This window comes from Ipomoea nil, unplaced genomic scaffold, assembly GCF_001879475.1.
Source record: "Ipomoea nil cultivar Tokyo-kokei standard unplaced genomic scaffold, Asagao_1.1 scaffold0663, whole genome shotgun sequence".
Lineage (NCBI taxonomy): Eukaryota > Viridiplantae > Streptophyta > Magnoliopsida > Solanales > Convolvulaceae > Ipomoea > Ipomoea nil.
The window spans coordinates 693848-700051 of NW_017617091.1; positions in this window are offsets into that span (position 1 = coordinate 693848).

Consider the following 6204-nt stretch of genomic DNA (forward strand, 5'->3'; position numbering starts at 1 on the left):
GTTAAAGTCAAGTTAGAGATGCGGTTTGCAAATTCAAAGTCTTCATAAGTCAAGTTGAGAGGAGATGAAGTTAGAGATACGGTTTGCAAAGTCAAAGTCTTCATAAGTTACGGTTTGCAATGTCAAAGTCTTCATAAGTCAAGTCAATATGAAGATGAGATGAAGTTAGAGCTGAAGTTAATATGAAGATTAGAGATGCAGTATGAGATGAAGTTAGAGTTGAAGTTTCAAAGGCTATATATAGTAAGAGCTGAAGCTGGAGATGAAGTTCCAAAGCTATATATAGTAAGAGCGGAAGTTGGAGAAGAAGTTTCAATCAAGTATTGAATTCTCATCATCTAAATGAGACCCAAATCAAAGAGATCTCATTGGACGAAACACTTCATCAGTAGCCATATAGAGAGAATAAAATACACAGAAGATGAAAGTCCAAGAAGGCAAGATCTACATCAGAATTATTTTAAGAGCCTTCACGTGAAGACAGATCTACATCAGAAATATTTTAAGTCTCTTCACATGGACTACATACAGAGCAACGGCCGAAATGACAGAGAGATATTATTCTTAATATGATCCTCTGAAAAAGCTATAGATCTTCTGCAAAAGGCTACAAGAATTCAAATATGAGATTTGGAATTCAAATTTGAGATCTACAATTCAAATTTGAGATTGTCTTTTTCCAATGGACAACTTCTCAAAACCAGCTATAAAAGGATGAAAAATGAAGCAGATGAGAACACTTCCAATACTCGAAAAGAAAGAGATCATACGAATCCAAATCTGCTTGAAAAAGCTTATAAGGAGAATATATTCAAAGTGAGAAAAACACTTAGAGAGCTCAAAGAGAAAATATTCAAGAGTGTTAAATTCTTCATCATTGAGAGACTTGCTGCACATTGAAGATCCATTCAAGAAGTCTCAAAGTTGGAAAGTCAGTGAAACTTGTTTTACTACAAACAAGTGAATCAACAGTGTTGGAGAACACTGGACGTGATTAGTGCGGGCTTTGTGATCAAAGCACTAGTTCACGGGACGTCGAAGACGGGGGGAAAGTAGCACGGAGTTGTGAAATCCTGGATTGTCACACGGAGCTGTGAGATCTGAAACAGCAGTGTTGGAGAACACTGGGCGTGATTGGTGTGGGCTTGGTGATCAAAGCACCAGATCACGGGATACGTCGACCGGATCATGAAAGACGGGGGGAAAGTAGCACGGAGCTGTGAAATCCTGGAAAGTAGCACGGAGCTGTGAAATCCGAAGCAGCAGTGTCGGAGGCACTGGGCGTGATTTGTAACACCCCGTGTTACGACCCCTAAAACCAATTAATCATTTAACCAATTATCCAAAGAAAGAATTAAATTACAATAATTAATTAGGGAAAAGGCCCACCATGGTCCGTGGGCCCTCAACCCTAAAACCCAACCCCTAGCCCTAAAAGGAATAGAATTAGCAAGCTTATGATATTAGTTCCTAATTAGGACTCCTAGGTATATAAATTGGGGACTTAAGAGGCACCTAGAACCCCCACCACAATAATCCCTCACCACACAAGAAGTTCCAAGAATTCCCCTAGGAGAAATCAAGAAAGAAGAAAGGTTAAAGAAAGACCCTTCATAGCCAAGGAATTAATTAAGGCTAAGAGGTAACCCATGTCTCAACAAAACCTATTTTCATAGCTATGATTCCCCTCTTAGGATTTCCCCCATATTCTTGTGTGTTGATGATTCGTTATAATGATCTTGATAATTGGTGTTATGATTCCATGGGTGATCTTGATGAGAAGAGGTTCTTGATGATTATATGGTGTTCTTGATGTTCTTGATGATTATATGATGTTCTTGATTTTTATATGATATTCCTACCGAATCTTGATATTAGAAGATGAATTGTGTTCTTGTTGATTTAAAAATAATTAGAACTCTAAGTTATATCGTGGATTTCGCATGGTATTATTCTTGGTAGATTGGGTGGGAATTTGTATGTTTGGGTGTTAATTATGTTTAGAAAAGCATGATAGGTTATGTGCCGTATGTTCTTGCTTTTGAATCCATTAATTGTCTACGTATTGTTGCCAATTGCGTTTGAGTGTCTAAGCATGGTTTCGGGTTCCACAAAGGTTCCCGGGGCGTTTTTGGTGAAAAAGAGTCAGTGGGGGGTAGGGGACCCGCCACCTACCCGCATCCAACATGGGCAACGCCGGCAGCTGCCCGCCGGGCACCCGCTGCCCGGAGTTACGCCACCGGCGGGTGAACCCTCACCCACCGGCTACCCGCTGGAAAATATCCTACTTCGGGATTCCGGCGTCCCCGTTTGATGTTCCCCCGACCCCCGTGGTGTCCCAACGGACTCCGTCTATTGTGCCTATGTCTAGTTTGATATTTCGGGTACCGTTCGTAGGTTGTATGAGTCTTATATATCGCATGCTAGTTGAATTGGTATCCCGTTGACCTAGGTAAGAGAAGTATGCACCCCTTAGGATTATTCTTAGTATGTGAAGGATCACGCATAGGTTTCGTTATACGATTTCTCCCCTTCCCACAATGTGTTAATGTGGGTTGCATGTGCTTGCTATGTGTTATGTGTGCATGATGCCCCAATTTGGTTGCGATCAAATTGGTTATACGGGCAGTTGGATGGGTTGAGAACCATACTGACTGTTAACCAGGCCGGTTGCGATCGGTCAGGTATATAAATATTATATAGGGCTGCGGTCCACCGTTTGGTTGTGATCAAACGTTCTACATGAGCTGCGGTTCATTTTCCTGGCTGCGGTCAGATGACATACTCTTGGGCTGCGGTCCACTGTTTGGTTGCGATCAAACTATGATGAGCTGCGGTTCATCGTCGGTTGCGATCGACCCCTCCGTGTTGCGATACGGGGCAGGGTGCTACGGGGCCGTGTCAGAGCTATATGCGCTGACCCTCATGTATGGGCATGCGATTGGTCCTGTGGCGCCAACAAAGTGTGCTACGTGATGTGATCAGGAGGATTGATATTATGACTGTTATGAAAACGTGACCATAGGATACATGCTAGTAAACTATGTATGCTTGCTTATGATTATTGGCTGTGCTTATCTATCGTATGCTTGTGAATTGTCTACGCTTGGTTATGTCTGTTAGTTGTGGTTACCCCTATCTGTCGAGTCTATTCCCTGATTTGAAAGCTAGAGTCTCTCAGGTTATATCTTCATGCTTCGAAATGGTTTTTCGTATATCTATATGTATTGTATTTCAACGCGTTGGAGTTGGTTACCAGCATCTCTCGCTGAACAGATATATTTGGCTTTCAGGAACAGAAGAGTAGACACTGGAGCGCGCTAGAACCCTGGAATGTGGAAGTAGATAGTTTCCCTTTCGGCCTGCGTGCCATGTTATGCATTCTCTTTACTAAGGATATTAGTTAGTTAGCCTGTGCACCTGAGTTCTCCAGCTCAGGTGTGGCATAGCACCCCGTACTCTTTGTATCGTATTTTGGGATTTAATGAGATTCTACCTTTATTTTATAAGTTTTAAAAGTCTTGAAAATCTGGGGTGTTATAGTTGGTATCAGAGCCTAAGTTTGACCCTAGGACAAGACTCTTAAGACCGGACTCTAGGACATTAAGCTTGGACTCTAGGTATTAAGGAACATAGGACTCAGGAATCTTAGGACGCGCGGTGAGACTGTGAAACCTACACATGACCCTCCCTCACTTATTTAAAAGAACCCCCTCCGTTTATCACATCAAGGTAAGAATGCAAATTAACATCGACCTATGAACACCAGGATGGCACCAAGAAGGAAACAGGTAGGGACACCGAAACTCCCCACTTAGTAATTCTTGACTCAGAATCTGCAACACCTGGTTCAAATTACCCAGGCACTGAGTACTACCGTTTCCCAACCTTTACCGACAAACGAGAACTTAGAAATCCACCACCAAGTCTCGGCACACCAACCACCCACCTTCTCGTGGAACGAAGACCCAACGACCCTCGAGGAATGGATCGGGGCCTTTGACAAGATATTCTGGGCAACCAACTGCCCAGAAAACCACCAAGTAAGAATAGTCTCCTTCTACTTCAGACACGAGGCCGACACTTGGTGGGCTCACGAGAAACCCACATACGAACAGAATCTCGAACCCAACTGGGAAACCCAGAAAACACGACTACGAGAATAATTCTATCCCAATCATCTAAGAGCCGCCATATACGAAGAGTTCCTCCACCTAAAACAAGGTGCCACCCCGATCACGGAATACTACCAGCAATTCCGTCGACTAGCTCGCCTCACCCCCGAGCTAGTACCCACCGAGAGAATCAAGGTCAAGAAGTTCATAACAGGCCTTGATCCCGAACACCAAAGAGCCCTGGCCACACAAGAGCCAGGAACCCTCAGAAAAGCCTATGCCAAGGCATCCCAACTACAACAAATCTCAAACCAACCCCGGGAGACACACCTGGGGTACAAAAGGAAACCTGAAGGGGATCACACAAACCCCACCCGAGAGCCTAAAAACCCCAGGGTCGTCTCTCCTCACAAGATCACAACGCCAACCATTCAGGGAAAGATCCTTACTCTAAGCGAAGCCAGGGTCGGAGACAGCAACATAGTCTCCGGAACCTTTTTAGTACACGCCACCCCCGTCACTATACTATTTGACTCAGGGGCTACCAACTCGTTTATAGAAACCGAGTTTGCCACTCAGCTCGGCCTCAACACCAGCACCAAGGTCCGACTCCAGGTCAAGGTGGTCTCCGGCGAAATCCTAAAGTGCGACCGCATGTACGAGAACATAATGATCACCATCCAAGGGGTGGAATTTCCCAGCAACCTAATACGATTCAAACTGGATGGGGTACAAGTGATTTTGGGCATGGACTGGCTAGGGAAATTCCAAGCACAAATCCTATGCGGAGAACAAAAAGTGGTCCTACGGGGACCAAACGGTAAAAGGGTGTCATACCGCGGGACCCGCCAGGATCCGGGGATCAAACTTGTGAACATGATGAAAATGAAGAAGTACCTAAACTAAGGAAGCGAGGCCTTCCTATGCTCGGTCGAGAACCTCAACACCAAACCACCCGAACCACAATCCATTCCAGTGGTAAACGAATTCACCGACGTCTTTCCAGACGAAATCCCCGGGGCACCCCCAGCCAGGGAAGTCGAGTTCACCATAGACCTCGTACCTGGCGCTGCCCCGATCTCTAAACCACCCTACAGGCTAGCACCAAAAGAAATGAAGGAACTGAAAACACACCTCCAGAAATTGCTAGATAAAGGTTACATCCGCCCCAGCACCTCCCCATGGGGAGCACCGGTACTATTTGTTAAAAAGAAAGACGGGAGCATGCGCCTATGCATCGACTACAGGGAACTTAACCAAGTCATAATAAAGAACAGGTACCCCCTTCCCCGGATAGATGACTTGTTCGACCAACTTAAGGGGGTAGGGGTGTTCTCGAAAATTGACCTAAGATCCGGATATCACCAAATACAAGTGGCCAAGCCAGACATTCAGAAAACGGCCTTCCGGACACGTTACGGCCACTATGAATTCACAATGATGCCCTTCGGACTCACCAACGCACCCGCCATATTCATGGACCTCATGAACCGAGTATTCCGACCCCACTTGGATGACTTCGTCATTGTATTCATTGACGACATCCTAGTCTACTCCCGAAACGAAGAAGAACATGGAAGACACCTCCGCATAACCTTGCAAACTCTAAGAGAGCACCAACTGTACGCCAAGTTCTCTAAATGCGAATTCTGGAAAGACAGCGTGGCCTTCCTGGGCCACGTGATAGCCAAGGAGGGAATTAAGGTGGACCCCGCCAAAATTCGTGCCGTCAAGGAATGGACCACACCGAGCTCACTTTCAGAAGTCCGACGCTTCCTAGGCTTGGCTGGCTACTACAGGAGGTTTGTACCCGATTTCACCAAGATAGCCCAACCTCTCATCAAACTCATGAAAAAGGAAGCCCCCTTCCGATGGGACAACGACTGCATCTCGGCCTTTCACGAATTGAAGGATAAGTTAACCACGGCACCCGTGCTAGCCATTCCCTCCGGGGCGGAAGGATTCGAGGTATTCAGTGGCACATCCAAAAAGGGGTTGGGGTGCGTGTTAATGCAAAAGGCAGGGTAATAGCATACGCATCCAGGCAACTCAAAACCCACGAAGAGAATTACCCCACCCACGACCTCGA